Raw genomic sequence first — 20,143 nt, 5'->3', positions numbered from 1 at the left:
GACTCCAGGGCTGGTGCTTATTCACTGCACCACCTAGCCACCCCCCTTTGAATATTTATTAAAATACACAAAAGAGAACAGAAAGGAGTTCAGAAAGAAATGCAGATAAGCAGGGCAGTTTTAAATGTTGATATATAGGATTTATTATATACTTTTAAAAAAGCAATCAGCATGAAATGGAGATTCATGGTTCCATATATGATCCTTTTGGGGGGCTTTGCAGTCTATATGGAAATGTTCATACTGAGGGGTGTTTAAGTTCAGAATAAATTTTTTTAAATGACAAATTATAAATGGTCATATGAAAATGTGCTCCTAACCATTAATAGTAAGTTAAGTGCAAACTAAAATGATTCTGAGATTTAACACAACACTTAGCAAACTGGCAAAAGACAACAAAAAATAAAAATAGCAAATGATAAAGAAGTTGTAGGAAGCTGCATACAATAATTCAGCATTAGTGGGGCTATCTATCCATTGGTCTAACCATTTTGTATATCACTTTGAAAACATGCAACAACAGCAAAAGTGACTAAATTATCCGTACCTATTGACTTAAATAATCTCACCACCAAGAATTTACTAAAAAAAGTAAGAGATGGGGGTCCACTAACACTTTTTTTTAAGCAATTGGGGTTAAATAACTTGCTCAAGGTTACACGGCCAGTTATTTCTGGGTGTGGTGCTAAGTATCTGAGTCCGGATTCGATCCCAGCTCTTCCAACTCTGGGGCCGGCACTTTTACTCACTGTGCCACCTGGCCGATCCCCGCTAACACTTATCCAGCACCCCCTTCTAGGCAGTGAAATTGGGTCCTCCCATCGCTCTTACTCACTGAGCTACCTAGCCGCCCCACCTCAAGCTTTTCTCGAAGACTTCAGTAGAAGAGGTTGTGTTTACTGATGTAAAAGGTTTTCAGAGTGGGGACGGGGAGGGAAGAGCAGTTCTCAGTCAATTAATTAATTCTCATGGAGATCTTTAAAATGGTCCTCTTTTCTGACTTTATCTCTTAGGAATGTCCAGTAGCTACAGAGATGTTTGCTTACTGAGCTCTTACTTCCTAGGGTTATAAATAACGTTGCCACTAAAATTGTATTAGGGGAGGTTATGGGGCAGGGAAGAAGCCTTTTCTTGCCCCTGGACCAAGTTAGATAACTTCATCAAAAGGGACAAACAAGCTGTCCTCGCAGGCTGTTGGTTACCATTCTTTCCTTTCATCTGTCAAGTCAAGGCACATTTATAAAGCACCTACTATGTGTTAGGCACTGACCTAAGCACTGAGGATACCAAAAAGGCAAACAAAACCAGTTCCTGCTCTATGCCTCTTTTCAGCACTTTTAAATTACGTAAATTTGGGCATTTGACCACAGTCATTATCTTCTGTCTCGTATCTATACCATTGTTACTAGCAGAGTTAGGAATCTGGTAGACACCACTAATAACAATGCATACCAGTGAACTTGACCTTCTTTCGAGCTTCCTCAGATGTCTGTACTAATAACCCGCTGTGCCGGGCAGGACTCGACTTATTCTCTGCTGATTTCTCTAAGTCCTTGGTTACTCCTTTGCTTCTGGACATGCTATTATACTCTGAGCAGTTCTGCAGGGTTTGAGAAAGTCTGAGTTAGGCAAGTATAGTATAGGTGGGTGAGTGGGTGGGATAGAATAAACCTCGAAGGCAGGGATTTTGTTCTTGTCTTTTTATCTCCAACACCACTCAAAGTGACTGGTGCTTAGTAGACAATAAACTTTAATTCAATTGCTGAATTGCTGATAGCTTTTGTTTGCTAACTGAAGGTGTCAAATCCCTGATGGAACTATTGGTCTTTAACTTAAAACAGAATAAGGAATCAAATTTGAAAACTGTGGGCGGGTCCGTGGGAGAAGGGAAGAAGAAAGAGAGAGAGGGATAGAGGGAGACAAAGAGATAGAGAAAAAAGAGGGAGGGAGAAAGAGAGAGAGATAAGAGGGAGAGGGGGAGAGAGAGAGAGAGAGAGAGAGAGAGAGAGAGAGAGAGAGAGAGAGAGAGAGAGAGGAGAGAGTTCTCACTGTTGTTGAGAGTTACTGTTTAAGGTTTCATCAGCTAGAACTAGTTTCCTTGGTTCTTTTCAGATCTTTGAAAGAGTTTCCTTTCTTCTCTAGTCTCACTGTACCTTTTAGGAATAAGTACTTTCCCTAGAGTTGAGGAAAACTGATGGCTTAATAATAGTTAGCATTTATATAGCACTTTAAGGTTTCCAAAGTTCTTTACATATGTTCTCAATCTAACTGGAAAGAACTGGTTAGAAAGAACTATCTCTGCTTCCAGGGGCAGTATTGCAGTGGAAAGAATCAGGAAATCCCCACTATATCAGGTCCTTAACCAGGAAAGACAATTGGGGATGTTAAGGGGTGGGGGAGGGAGGAAGAGAAGAAAATGGATGGAGAGGGTGGTAGAGAAGCTGATGAGCTATGAGACTGTCAGATAGATGTCAAGCCTTCTGGGGTAGAAATAGGATGACCATGTGTGATCCATCAAAATGATCCATGAATCACTTTGATCCCACAGAAATACAACTTTTGTGCTACCTTTGACCAGCTGTTAATCAGCATCACCACAACAAGCTGATATGTAACATTAGCCTGAGAGATTGGCTAGTTTCAGCCCTCAACATAAAATAAAACATCCCAAAATAGCAACTTGAGTTGAGAATTCCCTTTTAATTTCATGACAGATATCATTCTTCCTGGGCCATTCTATCCCCTCTCCAATGTCTGCTTTGTGCTGTTGCCCAAGTCATGTTCCTAATACAACATCTGATCACTTAACTTGTCTACTCAAAAGCTTTCATTGACTACCCAATGTCCACTGAATAAAGTAAAAGCTTCCAGAGAGGCTATTAATTCTGAAGACTGAAAAGAGACTGTAACAAGGCAAAAAGGAAGGGCTAAGGGGCCTTCTTTCTTAAGAAGACCGTTTTTAACTCTTATCATGTGCAGAAACATTATAAAGAGAATTCTTGATGTAACATGCACACACCCTTACCCCACTCCATCATCTGTCTCCCTGTTCTCAGATAGGCAAGGAGGTTGGGAGTCTTTTTTCTCTGCTATTGGCTTGAGCCCTGATCGGCTCTTTGTCTCATTAGGCCCAGTGACTAGCACTCCAGCAACATTTGACCAATTAGCCTTGGGCAGCTAGGCAGTGCAGGGCCTTGAGTCAGAAAGACCTGAATTCAAATTTGACCTCAGACATTTATTATCTGTGTATCCCTGGGCAAATCACTTAACCAAGTTTACTTAAGTTTCCTCATTTGCAAAATGGGAAGGGAATGGCAAACCACAAAAATATCTTCTCCAAGAAAACCCCAAATTGGGTCATGAAGAAGCAGAAATGATGGAACAACAACAGAAAATAGGCCAGTGTGGATGGAATTTAGAGTGCACGAAGGAGAGTTCTATAAGCCTAGAAAGGTAGGCTAAAGTCCAAATGTAAAGAGTTTTACAGGACAAACAGAAGAGTGTGTACTATCCTAGAAGCAAAAGGGAGCTATTGAAACTTCTTGAACTAGGGGATAACATGATCAAACTTGTGCCTTAAGAATATCAGTTTAGCAACAGTGTGGGGGAAGAACTAAAAAGGGTATCTAAAGGCAGCATAAACAACTAGTAAGGTATTGTAAGAGTCCAGATGATCAGGGAATAAACTAGGGTAAGGGCTTTGTGAGGGGAGAGAATAAAATGATTGTGAAAGATAAGAATGTAGAATTCAAGACACTTGGCAACTGATCGATTATTGGGGAAATGGAAGGAGAGGGAAGAGATGAGTTTGATTTCAAGGCTTCCAACCAGGGAGATTGGAAAGATGCTGGTGCCCTCCAAAGAAACAGGGACATTAGGAATGGGAAAGGTTTAGGGGAAAGACAATTTTGCATAGGACATGTTTTGAATTTGAGATGTCTCTAGGACATGCATCAGTATGTAGCTGGCAACATTAGATGACAAAGGACTGTATAAATGTGATTCATTACAATAGTAATTATTATTATTTTGAATCAGAACCTGTAATTTTATCAGTAAAGGGCATTCCTAATATAGAAACTCCCTCTATCAATGCAGTTTGACAATTCTGCAATTTATAGTTTTAGGCAATTGTTTCGTGGGGTGAGTACTAGGAGATTAAGTGACTTTTGAACAGTCATATAGATTAAAATTCATAATTTCCTGACTCCAAAGCTGGCCCTCTATCCATGATACTATGCCTCTAGAGCAGGATTTCTTAGCTTTTTAGGGTGTCATGGATCCCTTTGGTAGTCTGGTGAAGTATATGGACCACTACTCAAAATAATGTTTTTAAGTGCATAAAATAAAATATGTAAGATTACAAGGAAGTCAATTATATTGAAATACAATTATCAAAATTTTGCAAAAAAAAAAAAAAACACCCAAGTTCTAAGACCTCAGACAGGGTAAGAACCCATACTCTAAATAATTGTGATATTGATTCAAAAGTCCTTTACCCACACCCTTGCCCCAATCAGTGAGAGTTTGTCATTGCTTTTAGCACTGGAAAACCAAAGGCCAAGAACCAGATAAGGATGAAAGTGCTGATGATACAAACAATATGTGTGTGAACAGGATGTCCCAAAAGTCTTAACGCAGCTTAAGCTGTTAAAGCTTAAAGTTTTCCTTTTCAAAAGCCTTCAATCACTACCTAGTGTCTACTGAGTAAAGTAAAAGCTTCCAGAGAGGCTATCAATTCTTAAGACTGGAAAGTGACTGGGAGGGCAGAGAGCAAGGACTCTTCTTGAGAGGACCTTTTTTTTCAGCTCTTATCACGTGAAGAAGCATTATAAAGAGAAGTTTTAATGTACCATTTACACCTTGGCCTCATTTTGTCAGGGCCAGGCTTCTGACATCTCCCTGCTCACTGTTCTCAGGAAACTTAAAATGGTTTGAAAGGGATCTCTTTCCTCTGCTATTGATTTGAGCCCCCATTGACTATTTCCCCCATTTTTAGGCCCGGTGACTAACTCTCTAGCAATATTTAACCACTTATTCTTTGTTAAGCTATTAATGCTTAAAACTTCACCAAATTTTTGAGACATCCTGTATAAAGCTTAAGTGTCCTTGCCCCAAAGAGGGACAGAAAGAGGATGGGGGATAGAGAACCAAAATTATTCCAGGGAAAATTATTCCCTTAAAGATGCTGTGATGGTGGCCACAGATTTCAGCTCCTTTTTACTGAAGCCCTTTGGGGACCATCCACTTGTCCCACTTTTAGTTCTCCAAACTAACAAGGGAGATGGTGTTTTTTGGGTGTATCTCTTTCCTTGTGCAATGACCCTTGGCAGCTCACTTGTTTGGGGCACCAGTGTGCTCAGAGTAACTGGCTCACTGTTTTTCTCTTACCTCATCTGTGGGCAGGACTCCCATCAGCACTTAGGGAAGCTCTTCATAGAGAGGAAATTCTCAGGGTGCAGATGAAAAAGATAATATAAAACTCACTTTTAAACCTGGACCAAAGGAAGAATGAGAGGCTGAATGTAACCTATTTCTTTCCAAGAGCTCAGAGCCCAGTATAAAAATGAAAAATTTCCTCATTTCTTATATAATTTTCATTAGCCATTTTTATTAGAGCAATAAAGTGATTTTTTTAATATAAAAAATTAAATACCCTGTAATATCTTCATAAATTAATCCAATCTGTGACAGAACTCAGGATAAGGTCGGGCATATTATGTCTTATTTAAAAGGGCTTAAGATGATAGATTTAGGGCTAGATGGGACCTTAAAGGTGATCTAATACAACTTCTTCATTTTACAGATGAAGGAACTGATATCCAAAGTTTGGATCTTGGACTTGTTTGCTCAAGGTCACACAAGTAATCTGTAGTAGAAGTGAGATTCAAATCTGGGTTCTTTGACTCCAAATCCAGTCTTTTCCCCACAATACCAGGCTATTTATTAGTTTCAGTGACTACAATGCTAGGTTATAGCAACTGTAACATGTTATAGTTACTATAACATAAAACTATGCTATAGTAACTATATAACATATACTATACAGCATGTACCTATGAACAGCATTAACTCACTTTTACATAGGACCTTACAGTTTTCAAAATACTTTCACATTCATTATTTCATGTGAACCTAATAAAAAAAAATTTGACATAGGTAAGGTAGATGTCACCATTTTACAGGTGAGAAAATTGAGGCACATGTAAACAGCTAATAAGTATCAAAGTCAGAACTAGAGCCCATCTTTGACTCGGGTTCTGGGCTCTTTCCAATACATCAGACTATCTGACTACACTTTAGTAAGCTGGTGACTTTGTACACCAGAAGTTTCATTTTTTCCACTTCTAATTCATTTCACTTTTTTCTCTCAGACAGCATGAAAGCAGGTATTAAAATAATCTTTGACTTTTTAGCATCATGGTACAATGTGGAGAGTGTTAAAACTGGAGTCAGAGGCCCTGGGTTCATATCCCAGCTCCTCTGTTTACTCTCTCTGCATCACCTTGGACAACTCACTTCACCCTATTAGATTCATTTTCTTCAACAGGAAAATGAGGGGGTTGCACCAAATGATGCATAAGGTCCTTTCCAGTTCTAAATCTCTGGTTGTGTGATCCTTTTCTCCACACAAATGTTTAAAAAGGTTTTTCTTTTTAAAATTAAAAAAAAACACATTTTTAATTTGCTTCCCAGTTACTTAGACCATACTGCAACATTAGAGCTAACCTCCTGAACCTGCTCAAACTGGAATCACCTGGAGGAGTCCCAACCCTCCTCCCTTGCTTCAAGGTCATTTCCAAACCATATCCACCAGAATACACTGTTCCTTTCCCCCTACCTTTTTTCCTAATTTCCTTTATGTGTTGCCTTCTTCCCTTAGATCAGAAGCTCCTTCAGGGCAGGGCAGGAACTGTCTTTCTCATTTGTATTTGTACAACCAGTCTTGTTAGGCACATGCAAGTCCTTAAGAAATGCTTTATCCTTCTTTTGTGTGTGTGTGTGTGTTTTTTTAAATATTTGGTATATCTTTTGATTTTTACATCTTTTTATATCATATATTCTTCTATACAGTTTTTATATCTTATACATTAATTTGTTCTTCTTTTCTATTCATTCGATCTTTTGTTTTTACATCATCTTCATTTCTGAATGTATCCCTCTCCCCTCTCCAATCCAGCAAGTCATCCCTTATAACAAAGAATTCTTTTTAAAAGAGATTTTTTAAAAAGCAGTTCTGCAGGTCAAAGAATATGAACAGACAGTTTTCAGAAGATAAAATCAAAGCCAATCAACAAATCAATTCTCTCTGACGCTATATGCAATTTTCCACACCAGTAGTTTCCTGCTGTTGCAAAGAGAGAAGGGAGGTACATTTTCTCAACTTTTCTTGGGGCCAAGCACAAAGAAGATTTAAAAAGTGAGAAGCTGAAATAATTGCTCAAATGGATAGTGAAAAAAGATAGTGTTTTGCAGAGAGACTGAAATGCTATTATGCAGTATATCGATTGTTTTGATGAACAAATCAGGGGGCAAGATACTGCAGGGCATTAGGATTTCAGAGCCAGCACAACAACAAGATGTTTCATCCCTTAATTTCCTCTTGGGACGAGAATTTCTGATGGGCTCTGCTTTTAAATTTATTTCATTTTGTGTCCTTAATAAAGTCTATGGAATGTTTTCTAGTAAACAAAAGGCCAATTTTTAGATTATTTATATATTTTTAAAATTTTGATTTTTATCCCTTAGGGACACAATATAATACTGTCCATATAAACAAAGAGTGATTATTTTCCCCCCTTTTCTGTTTTTTTAAACAACATTCTTGTTAATTCCAATTATTCAGTCGAAGCATCACAAAATCTCAGCATTCAAAAGGATCCTAGAGACAATCTATTCAAATCCATAGATAAAAGATGAATTCCCTCTACAATGTACCTGGAAAATTTATTACCCAGCTTTTGCTTAAAAGACCTCCAGCAAAGCTATTTGGAATTATGGATAGTATAAACCCTAAGAAGGTCATCAACCAAAAGAAAGGCTCCCTATATGCCAAAATATTTATAACAACACTTTTAGTGATAGCAAAAAACTAGTGAAAAAAAAAGTGGATGCCCATTGATTGGAAAATAGTTAAACTGTGGCATATGAATGTAATAGAATTTACTGTGTTATAAGAAATGATAAGTGTGATGAATACAGAGAAGTATGGAAAACCTTACACGAACTGATGAAAAGTAAAGCAAGCACAGCCAGGAAAACACTATATACAGTGACTGAAACAATATAAATGGAAAGAACAAGAACTACAAAAGAATCAAATTGAATGTTGCAAAATTATTAAAAAAAAAAAAACAAACCCAAGGGTGGCCTTAAAGAAGAGATATGAGAAGACAACTTTTCTCACTCTTTTACAAAGGTTGGGTTCCACAGTCATGGAACATCACATATAATGTCAGACTTTCTTGATGTGTTAATCAATTTTACTAAAACTTTTCCTTTCCTTTTTAAAAAAATCTTTGTTATAAAAGATGAGTCCTTTTTTATAAGGGATCCTCCTCTCTGGGAGGGGGAGGATCCAGGAGTAAACCTAGGTAATATAAAAAACAAAAGATAGCAATAAAAATCTATTTTTAAAAAAAACCTCTACCTCTCAAGGTAGTTCATACTACTTTAGTACAGATCTAATTGTTAGCAAGTTTTTCCTTATGTAAAATCTCAATTTGCCTTTTTGCAACTTTCTTTTGTCTCTGGTTCTGTCCTCTGGGGCCAAGCAGAAGTCTAATCCATTTTCTACAACTCTTCAAATACTTGAAGACCATGATGTCCCCTAAGTCTTTGCTAGTTCATCCATCACAAGTTCCTTCCACTCATTTTCTTATGGAGGGCAATAATCCTACCATCCAGAGAGTCCCTCCTCTGGAGACTCTCTGAATTATTAGTGTTCTTCCTTCTTTCTTAGTTGCCATGCCACACTATGGACTCATATGTGAGCCTTTCCTGATCTCCCCAATGCTAGTACCCTTCATCTCTAATTATCTCACTCTTATTTGTATTGATTCTGTGTGTATTTATACACATATACATATATAGATACATGCATAGATACATACACACATGCACATGTGTGTATGCATGCGTGCATACATATATAGATATACAAACTTATTATTCCCTCTATTAAAATGTGAACTCCTATTGAGGAGAGATTATTTCATTATTTTTTAAAGGAAAGACATTACATGACACCCCCCCATCACAAACCCCACTTCAATAAATGAAGTCACAGCATGTGCAGAATGTAATCAGTGTAAGAAAGGGAGTCCCTCTTTGCCTGAATTGATTTAGTCACAGAACGATCGAACTGGTCAACCAATCAATCAATCAATTTTGGCCCAAATGTAACCATGAAATATAAATTAACTTTTAAGAAATTTTCCTAAAACTCCATAAGAATGTGTGAATAAATCCTACATTAATTTGAAAGGACTATAGCACCACATAAGAAATATCTCACAATGCATTGAGAAAAATCAGGTATCCCCCTTGGACTCATGGATAAAAACAAATAATTTGGTTGTTGAGAGTTCCAGGTTCAGGAGCACTTCATGGAGGCAGACCTTTTCACCTGTACCAGAACAGAAGAAGGAATGGTTATGTCTCCTCCTCTCCCCTCTCCCCAGTGGCCACGTTAATGGAACCAATGGATCAGTAGTTCTTTGGGTTTCTCCATCGTGCTCCCAGGAACCTTATAAATGGGAAAGCACATCATCCAGCAAGATCCAGTCTGGTACTCACATCTCATCAGTATCCTCTGCCCTTCTGATTAGAGGGTAGAGTCATGAGTTTCAAAATCTACATTTAAGAAAGGAGACAAGGCTAGCCATCTCCTTCCTACCTGACTCTGTGCTCTTTGGGATTTCTTTGGATCTCTCCATTATGGCCCATGCAGGGACCTCCTTTCCCTCCCCCCCCCCCCCCCCCAGTTTTTCAGTTTACTTTCATAGATTGTAAGCTTCTTTGGAGGCAGGGACAGTCTTTCTTTTAGTATCCCTACCATGTAACACTGTGCCCGGTATATAGTAGGTGCTTAATAAATGTTTATTGACTGAAAGGATCTGATTGGGAACAGATACACTTGAGGACAGACACAGATGCAAAGAAATAGCTACACAAGGCAGTTTCAGGGTCCATAATCTCTTGTGGTAGAAAAAAGAATTGTCTACAGACTCATTTCAGAGCCTAGCCATGTGGCCCAACCCAGCAGAGAGCTCCACCTAAGGAGAGTTGCCTGAGAACTCGAAAGGCCATGCAGATCGGGCAGAACTAGGAATTGAGTTACCCTTTGCCATATACACATCCTACATACCTTGTACCTTGTTGCCAACATACTTTACGCTTGAGCCTACTCTTCCCGTGGATACTATGTGTATTTTGAGAAAGTGCACCCCGAATTTGGTCTGGGAGGGGTGGGGTGGGGTAGGATGTTATCAACTAATTGTTCTTACTATACTGTCTCAGTAAATGCCTAGGCTAAAAAATAATTAAGTCTACTTGCTGATTGTTAATAGGAAGATGGCGGTCTACAAGTTTTAATTATTACTGTATGCTAGGTCCTGTGCTAGGCACTAGGGATGAAAAAAGGCAAAAGCATGCTCCTTGCCCTTGTGGAGCTCACATGCTAATGAGGGAGACACCATTGAAAAAAAAGAGACAGAGAGACAAGGAGAGAAAGAGAGAGAGAGAGAGAGAGAGAGAGAGAGAGAGAGAGAGGAGAGAAATATGGATATTTCTCTATATGTTCACATACATCTACATTTACACATGGATAGTTTTCACTTTATGTAAGAGAAAGCTGCAGATCTCTACTTCAAGTGACTTTTACATAATGTCAGTTTGCCTGTGGGGGGAGGAAGCTCTCTCATGGTACAAGGACATGTGAGGGATGGGGATAGAGAAGTGAGAGCAAGAGGAGGAACTCATTCGTCCTGGCCTGAACTGAGAGGAAGAATGATAGGAGGTGCTCAAGGGGAAGGACGTACATGGGGGCTGAACATGGACACAAACAGGAGAGGACAGGCAACATGTCAGGGCTGGGGACAGATGTGTACCCAAGTGTCGAAGGATGAAAGATGCCCAAGAGACAATCCTGGCCTCTTTCTTCCTAACAGTTTTCTCTATATGTTGTAATGGAAAGAGGCCTGCTCTTCGCTGGAATAAAATAATTATTCTTTCTTTCGGATCAGTAGGCCTACATTTAAACCCTGCTTTCAACACACACACACACACACACACACACACAAACATATAAATAAAATACAACTGCAGGTATAACAGTAGGCAAATTGTTTCATTTCTCTAAAGCTGTTTCCTCATTTACAAAATGGGGACAATAACACCCAAAGGTTTGTAGTGAGGAAAACACTTTGTAAACCATAAAGGGTTATATAAATATCAGTTATTGGTAATGATGACAAGAGTGCAGCTGGGTGGCACCATAGATAGAGACTAGGCCTGGAGCTAGGAAGACCCAAGTGTGATTATTTTCCAATCTTCTCTTATCTACACTTTATAGATATACCTGTACTTTTTGTTACCAATCACAATCTTAGATCATGACAGCCTTGATAGCAGGAAGCATATTTTGCCTCTTTTTGTATCCCTAGTGCTTAGCACATAGTAGGTGCTCAATAAATACCAACTATTTGATTCTTTTAGATCTAACATACTCTTTAAAGGAATTCATATTCTTAAATAAAAATTCCTTAACTACAATTTGTGTGACCTAGGTACAGGACTATTTAATGCCTCATTTTGTCAAACCTTACCAAATGATTGAACGAAGTGTTCTCTATAGTTATTTATGGTCATCTTTGATTCTTGTATAGTTCTTACATATGTGAGACACACCTTTAGAAGGCCCAAGAAGGGCCTTTAATGTTGACCTTTGCTGTATCATGTCAGATACTCTCCTAAAGTCAATGAACTATAGGCACAGTGGAACCTTATATTCTCTGTACTTCTCAGAATTTATATTCTCTGCATCCCCACAGTGTAACAATACAGATAAATCAATAAGCATTTCTTAACCTGGGGAGATTTATATGAATTAATGTAAAGTAAAGTGAGCAGAGCCAGGAGAACATTGTACATTGTAACAGCAGTAAAGATGATCGACTGCCAAAGACTTGACTACTCTGATCAAGACCATGATCCAATTCAATTCCAATGGACACACGATGAAAAATGCCATAGAGAGAACTGATGAACTCTGAGTACAGATTGAAGCATACTTTTTAAACTTGATTTTTCTTGGGGTTTTTATGTTTTCTTTTGCAACATGGCTAAATTTGGAAATAAGCACTTCACATGTATGATTGATATCATATTGCTTGCCTTTCTCAAGGAGTGGGGAAGGGTTAGAAAAGAATTTAAAATAATATTAAAAATTAACATGTAATTGGTAAATATTAACAAAATAAATTGAGATATATTAAGAAAAAAATAAACATTTCTTAAATGCCTACTATGTCCATCAGTCAGTCAACTAGCTTTTATTAAGTACTTATAATGGCCCAGGCAGGGAAGCTAGATGGCATAGCGGATGAAGTACTAGGCATGACATTAGGAAGACCTGAGTTTAAATCTGGCCTCATATACTTACTAGCTGTGTGATCCTGGGCAAGTCACTTCTCCTGTTTGCCTCAGTTTCCCAAGGAAATGGCAAATTGCCCCAGTATCTTTGCCAAGAAAACCTCAAACAGGATCATGAAGAATTGGACTGAAACTACTGAATAACACATGGTATGCCAAGCACTGTGCTAAGTGCTGTGCTAAGCACTGGAGACATAAATGCAAAAGTGAGACATTTCATGCCTTCAAGTAGTTTACACTCTACTGGATGTGATCTGCTACAGAAAACACCTTATGAAAGCCAGTCGGCTCCTTTCATGTCTTCGCTGGGGGGGTGACCTCAATGCATGCATGTCAAGATCCCACAGGCTCTTATCTAAATATGTGTGCCTGGGACGGGTCAGAAGGTGTTGCCTGAGAAGCAGCTGTCATCGATTTTGTGACAGAGAATTGTTGTTGCCAGATCCTTCAGTGTTCCCTGTACCCAAGACATCAGGCAACTCACAGCACAGCCAGTCAGTCACACGAGACTTTTCCATGCACACACACACACACTTCCTACCACAGAAAAGGCCTCACTTGCCTCAAACTACCTCTTTTTCCAAGAGACTCAGCACTACAAAGTGAACATAGTACATCTACTGTACACACAGTACTCCACAAAATACACACAGCATTACAAATATTAACTTAGAAATTTTGTCTCTCCCTGCTTTTATCTGCTGCCTATGGTTAGTTCCCATGTGGGGTAGCAGTAGTTCATAGCAGTTGATTTCACCAAATTCTGTTCTAGCCATTACTCTGGCTTCCTTAGCCCAATAATAATTTGTTTTACCTAGCACAGAGCCTTACCCATGACAGTTTCTTAATCTCTCCATTCAATTAAATAGAGCATTCTTATTTTAAAGAGATGAGAAAACAATAATAGTAACAATAGCTAATGTGGAAGCACTTGGCTGCCCTTTTCCTATCTTGATAGGGTGGGATTTGGATTACATTCGTATATTATTACAGCAAATGGTGAAGTCTAGGCATATTAATTTCACATTGTTGATGAGATAACCATAGAATCGACTCAAAAAAACAGCAGCAGAGTTCTTTTTGCAGTGGCAAAGACTTAAAAATTGAAAGGATGCCTATCAATTTAAGGAATGGCTGAATAATTTATGGTATGTGAATGTGATGGAATACTATCATACTGCAAGAAATGGTGAAGAGGATGATCTCAGAGAAACCTGAGAAGATTTGTATGAACTAATACAGAGTGAAGTGAGCAAAACCAGGAAAATAATTTTTACGATAAAAGCAATATTATAAAGGCAAACAACTTTAAAAGACCTAGGAACTCTGACTGATCACAATTCCCAAGGATGAATGATGAAACATAGTATCCTGATAGAGATGTGATGGACCCAGAGTACATATCATAATGTCCCAAAAATCTTAGTACTGTTTTAGCTTATTGAAGCTTTTCTGGGGGACATAACCAACAAAGGAATTTGTTTTGCCTTACTGTACATGTTTTTAACAGGATTTTTGGGGGGGTCAAAGGGGGCATTGGTTTGCTTTTTGTTTTCACAGTGGAGTAGAAGAGGCAGGAAGGAGAGAAGGCAGATCTTTATGAAGACAAAATTTAATTTTAGAAATAAATAAACAAATATTGGCCAATCCAGACCATTTTCTTTCATGCATTCTTTTCATTTCTGTTGTTCCATGTCTATAATGTTATGAAAGACAAATTTTACATATGGCATCAAAGATTGCAGTATCTATCCTACTTAAATACACTGGCTTCTGGGGCGGCTAATTGGCACAGTGAATAGAGAGCCGGCTCTGGAGTCAGGAGGACCTGAATTCAAATACGGCCTCAAACATTTAACACTTACTAGCCGTGTGACCTTGGACAAGTCACTTTACCCCAATTGCCCTGCCCTCCTACCTCCAAAAAGCAAAAAAAAAAAAAATACACTGGCTTCAAACAGCTTTCCTCAAGGAGGAAAGGTTAAGACATACACCAGTGCAAATCATCCTATCTGTTCTCAACTTCTCTACCTTGCTTTTACCATTGCAGTAATACCTACAATAGAACCCATGAGAAGAGAATAAGCTAGCAAAGCATTGTTTTGACATTTAAATCATAGGATCACATACTACTGGAAGGGGCCTTAGAAGCCACTAGAGGCCAGTTCAATGCCTTAATTTTACATCTAGGGAAACTGAGGCAAAGAGATGATAAGCTTAAGGTGGCACAATTAGTAAGGGTCTGAGTCAGAATTTAAACAGATCTTCCTGACTCCAAGTTCAGCATCTCATCCTTTATGATCTCCATTCTTCAGGGGGCAACCAAGGGCTCCTGTGAACAAGAGTAAAGCAGTGCTATTCTTTGGGTCAAAGTGGTTCCTTTTGCTGTTCTCCCTCTTTTTTTCCCCTAGGGACAATATAGTCATCACAGATAGAAGTAGTAGCAGTCCTATCTCTAGGTTCATACCATTCATGAAGTTCCAGAATGAACCAAGACAAAGGGAATTACTGTCTAAGGTCTGAAAGTTACATGCATTTATTAAATGTAAACATGTTTCTCCCCATGACATCTATGGCCAAATTCAGTCTTGTTTGCTTTTCTGGGGAAAACCTTTGTACTACGTTCATTTATAAAGACAAAGAAAAAGAGTTCATTTGTGTGTGTGTGTGTGTGTGCATGTGCCTTATAATCTTACTTAAAACCATAAATTCCAAATATTTACAATTTATTTTTTCAATGTGTGCAACAGGACAATGGAAACCAATGTACTCTAATGGGTAGGAAATTCTCCTAAGATCCTCTGTTGACCCCCTGGAGAACATAGCTGCTCCCATTTGTAAGGAAGCTGTTGTTCAGTTGTAGCTAAGTCTTTGTGGCCCTATTTGAGGTTTTCTAAGTGAAGATACTGGAGTGGCTTGCCATTTCCTTCTCTAGCTCATTTTACAAATAAGGAAACCGTGGCAAACAGGATTAAGTGACTTGCTCAGGGTTGCTGTTGTTTGTCCTTCGTTCTCAAAGAAGACTATGACATCAGGAAGGTGACACCATGACATGCAAGTGAGCTGGATTTAAGTGTGGGAGGGCTACACAAAGTCGCCAGCCTCACTTTTTCCTCTGGAGCCATCTGGGTCCAGTGGCCAAATACGGGTCAGGACAAGCGGAGATGGCCTAGGATGCAGTGAGGGACCTTTTCAAGCTAAAGTCTTTAACTGGTCTCAGTTTGACAGAAGTAGCAGTGATTCTGTGATTAAGGCTTAATTTTTTTTAATGGGGCGAAGAATGGTCTCTAAAAAAATAGATCTAGGGAGGCGGCTAGGTGGCGAAGTGAATAGAGCACTGGCCCTGGAGTCAGGAGGACCTGAGTTCAAATACAGCCTCAGACACTTAATCCACTTACTAGCCATGTGACTTTGGGCAAGTCACTTAACCCCAATTGCCCTCTAAAAAAAAAAAAAGCAAAAACAAAAAACAAAGTTTCATGCTTCTTCCGCTTGTGTTGTCTAAAAAACAAATAGATCTAGGAAGGGAAGGGTTTCAGGCCTAAATAGAAATAATTGCTATTTACATTCATTCTGAGCCAATCAGGACACAAACAGTGACTAAGGAGGGTTTCATCTCTATCCACTGAACCACCTTGTTGCTTTCCTAAGGAGGGGGGGGGGGAAGAAAAGCCTTCTGAGAGAAGATCATGGGGGGAGGGGGGGAAGGAACGAGTAGGTGGAGAGCTGTTACTATCACAGCCGTTGCCATATCCCAGGCTATCCCCACCAGAGAAAGTAAAAGCAGAGATGCTAAGGAGGAGGGGGCAAAGACTGCCAGCAACTATACTGATCAATATGTAAGAACAACCTCTGGGGCTCCATAGCAGCTGCACCAGAAACCAGGAATAGAGGAACAAGAGACCACAGCCAAATCTATGTCACCAAGAAGTAGGGGCAGAGATGTGGCAATAAGGTCACCAGAGCTGGACTCCAGGACCAAGAGGCATGTCCGGGAAGAAGCTGATTTTTTACTCAGAGGGACGAATCCAAAAAGGGGATTTGATTTTCCTTCTTCCCTTTCCATTTCTGGGACCACATACATTTGCTTTGAGACTGGGATTACAACAGTGAATTAAATTCTTATCTAACTTGTCCTCTAAGCCAATGTTGAGATAAAGTTGTGGTTAACCTTTTCATTAACCATTTCTGACCTGTATATGTCTTTCATTGCTAAAAATCAGCTGAGGGAGAGGCAATGAGGTAGTGAGTTGTACAAAGTGAGAAATAGATCTTGTTACAGCTGGGACTTTTCCTGGCACTGTGGGGGCTCAGAGCTGTACAAAAGAGAGATGACACTTTAGTGACTTGTATTTTGTAGCTCACCAAAAGCAGGGAACAATGTGGATCTGGAAAGGTCTAGACAAACATACAAAAAAACATAGAAATCTTGGCAGGTGGGAATAGGGAGGGGAACAGGGCTGTGAACAAATTGGGAAGTATAATTTCTGAGGAAAATGCCTTGGGCATTTTTTTTCTTCCCATTAACCAAAAGGGAGATGAGGGCATTGATTGACTAGACAGAGTCAAGCTTGAAGGGAAGGCAAGCTAGGCAAGACAGGTATGGCCAACCTCCGTGTAGAAGCCAGAAAGCTGGAGTGACCAGCCCCCTGCTCACTTAGCCTAACATCTCCTCTTACACATACTCCACTATTAGACCTTAAGAAAATAGGAGGGAAAAAAAAAAAAGAAATAAAAGCTCCTGTTAGTTTCCATAGGGCAGTTAGATGGTACAGTGGATAGAGCACTGGGCCTGGAGTCAGGAAGACCTGAGTTCAAATGTGGCCTCAGACACTTCCTAGCTGTGCGACCCTGGGCAAGTCACTTAACTCTGCCTTAGTTCCTCTTCTGTAAAATGAGCTGGAGAAGGAAATAACAAACTACTCCAATAAACATGACTGAACATCAAATTATTTCTATATCCTTCCCTGGCCTATTTTTCTTCAATATGAGCTTTTTTTATCCCTTCCATTTCAGATTCAGGAGAAATCCATGGTGTTGGAGCTCTATCTGGTGAGCAATGTGGAAGACTAGACTTTGAGCAAAACTGAAGACACTTGATTAGCTTCTGATTTAGCCACTGTAATGATGGCCTGGGGGTAGTGCCACCTGGTGGCCAAATTGCATACTACATTCCCTACTGTCTTAGTTCACTTAACCCTAGTCCAACATCTAACTGGCCCAGCATCTGTTTTGGTGGGGCCGATGCTAAAAATTATTTTTACATTTTTAAATAAAACAACAAAACTTTACTTTAAGATGTAAATGCTATTCTTAGCTGAGAGATGTACAAAAAATGAGGGGTAACCAGAGCAGTAGTTTGCCAACCCCTGAATGACAGAACATGCTGACGCTCTCTGAAATGTCAGGTAGAAGTGGATCGAACCCCCAGCAGCACTGCTTCTAACACTCTACACCACCCATCATACATTCGAAAGCTGGGCATCAACTGTTTCCAGTTTGGGATTTCTTCTTTAATATTATGAATAAAAATCACATGGCAGGATCATAAGATTTAGAGTTTGAAAGGACATTTGAAATCTCCTAGAACAATCTCCTTCCTTTTACAAATGAGGGAGGCCAAGTGTTTAACACAGTCAGTCCATAATCATTTGTTAAATATCTACTATGGGGTAGGCATTGTGCTAAGCATTAGAGCTCCAAAAAGTGGCAAAAGACAGTCCCTGCCCTCAAAGAGCTTACAACAGAGCTGGGATAGAAACCCAGGCCTTACCATTCCAAAGCCAATTCTCATTCCACTAACCATACCACCTCCCTTGCCATGCATATAAATGTATTAGAAAATGCTTTTTTCTTTTTCATGACATCCTTAAAAATAGAGCTCATAGTGGAATATGTGGCTTAAAAGGTGTAGGAAGCAAGGAAACAGGCATTTATGAATGTTTATGTTTATGTCTACTCAGGCACTATGCAAAACCCTTCACAAAAATTACCTAACTGGATCCTCATAACAACACTGAGGTAGGTGCTACCATCATTCCCCCTCCCTAAGTAGGATATAATTCATATTGCTTCCCTCAGTGTAATAATTGATTTTTTTTGCCACAATCCTATCAACATTGAATTTTATCCTTTTAAGCCATTTTTGTCAGTATAATGGATATAACTTAGTACTTCAGTATTATTTTAATTTACACTTCTTTGATTATTAGAGAGTTTGAGCAATTTTTGTTGTTTTTCAGTTGTCTTTTCAGTCATGTCTAACTCTTCCTGACCGAATTTAGGGTTTCCTTGGCAAAGATACTGGAGTGGTTTGCCATTTCCTTCTCCAGCTCATTTTACAGATGAAGAAATGGAGGCAAACAGGGGTAAGTGACTTGCCCAGGGTCACATAACCTAGTAAGTGTCTGAGACTGGATTTGAACTCAGGAAGATAACTCTTCCTGACTCCAGGTCCAGCACTCTATTCATTTCACCACCCAGCTGCCCTTTGAACAATTTTAGTTTTGTTATTAATAATGTCTATTTCTTTTTTTCATGGGCTGCCTGTTCATATTCTTTGACCAAATGGGGAAAGATTACATTTTTTGATTTACCTTTTTTTTTTTTACTGGACCTGTAATTTCATGGAATAAGAAATACTTGGTGAGTAACTATTACTTAACAGCATATCTTTCAGTAATCTTACAGAATTATCAATGGTACTAAGAGGTTAAGTAAATAATGTGCCCAACATCACACTGTTTGTGCCAGAGGCCAAACTTGAATCTAGGTGTTCTTGAATCTGAGGCTAGTCCTATATCCACTATGCCATCTGTCATTTGCCATATTTTGATCAAATATTTTAAAGATTTTTTTTACAAGATCTTTTTTTTATTCCTTTTTTCATGAGTTGGTTTTGGCTATGAATACTTTCAATTTTTAAATCTCTATTATCTGCGATGATTATCTTCTATTTGTTCAGTAAAAAAGAATTTTCCTTTCCATAACTGTGTTAAATACATCAATTTTCTTCTATTTTAAAATTTGAAAAAATTATATCATTGCTCCACTTGGAATTTATTGTAATATATAAGTTTTAAAAAAATAAGTGTGCTTTTATCAAAGGCCTTTTCTGCTTCAATTGATAAAATAATATTATTTTATGTATTTTCTAATGGATATCATTAATTATACTAAGTATTTTCCTGATATTGAACTATCCTTGAGTTCCTGGTATAAAACTTAATCAATTAAAATTAATAGTTTTTTATATTATTGTATCTCATCTGCCAGTATTTTACATTGATACTAATTAATACATGAAGGTAGAGATAACAGAGTTATAAGATTTAAAGATGACATGCAGTTAAGAACCTGACAGTCAGGGTTCGGAAATGTAAAAAGATGCCTTCCAGCCAGAATCGTGTGTCAAGTACAGTGTCCTACAGTGGAAGGAAAACTCAGTTTGGAGTCAGAGGAACAGAGTTCAAATCTTGCTTCTGTTATC

General features: G+C 38.7%; 1 protein-coding gene across 12 annotated transcripts in view; it reads right to left on the bottom strand.

Annotated features, from left to right (window-relative positions):
- FRMPD1 (FERM and PDZ domain containing 1) overlaps window positions 1-20,143 on the bottom strand; it is a 251,567-nt gene that overhangs the window by 188,859 nt on the left and 42,565 nt on the right. For 7 of the 12 annotated variants that reach the window (XM_069085279.1, XM_069085266.1, XM_069085267.1 and 4 more), the window contains one exon: window positions 5,392-5,495. The exons of the other annotated variants lie outside the window; for them this stretch is intronic. The gene's annotated coding sequence lies outside the window, so the exon portion shown is untranslated. The remainder of the gene's footprint in view (window positions 1-5,391; window positions 5,496-20,143) is intronic. 12 annotated transcript variants of the gene reach the window in all.

The sequence above is a fragment of the Petaurus breviceps genome, unplaced genomic scaffold (assembly GCF_028583685.1).
Source record: "Petaurus breviceps papuanus isolate PSGF00001 unplaced genomic scaffold, PetGlider_PUasm1.0 175, whole genome shotgun sequence".
Taxonomy (NCBI): Eukaryota; Metazoa; Chordata; class Mammalia; order Diprotodontia; family Petauridae; genus Petaurus; species Petaurus breviceps.
The sequence above is the reverse complement of the archived record's forward strand: the minus strand, read 5'-3'. Positions and strand labels throughout refer to the sequence as shown.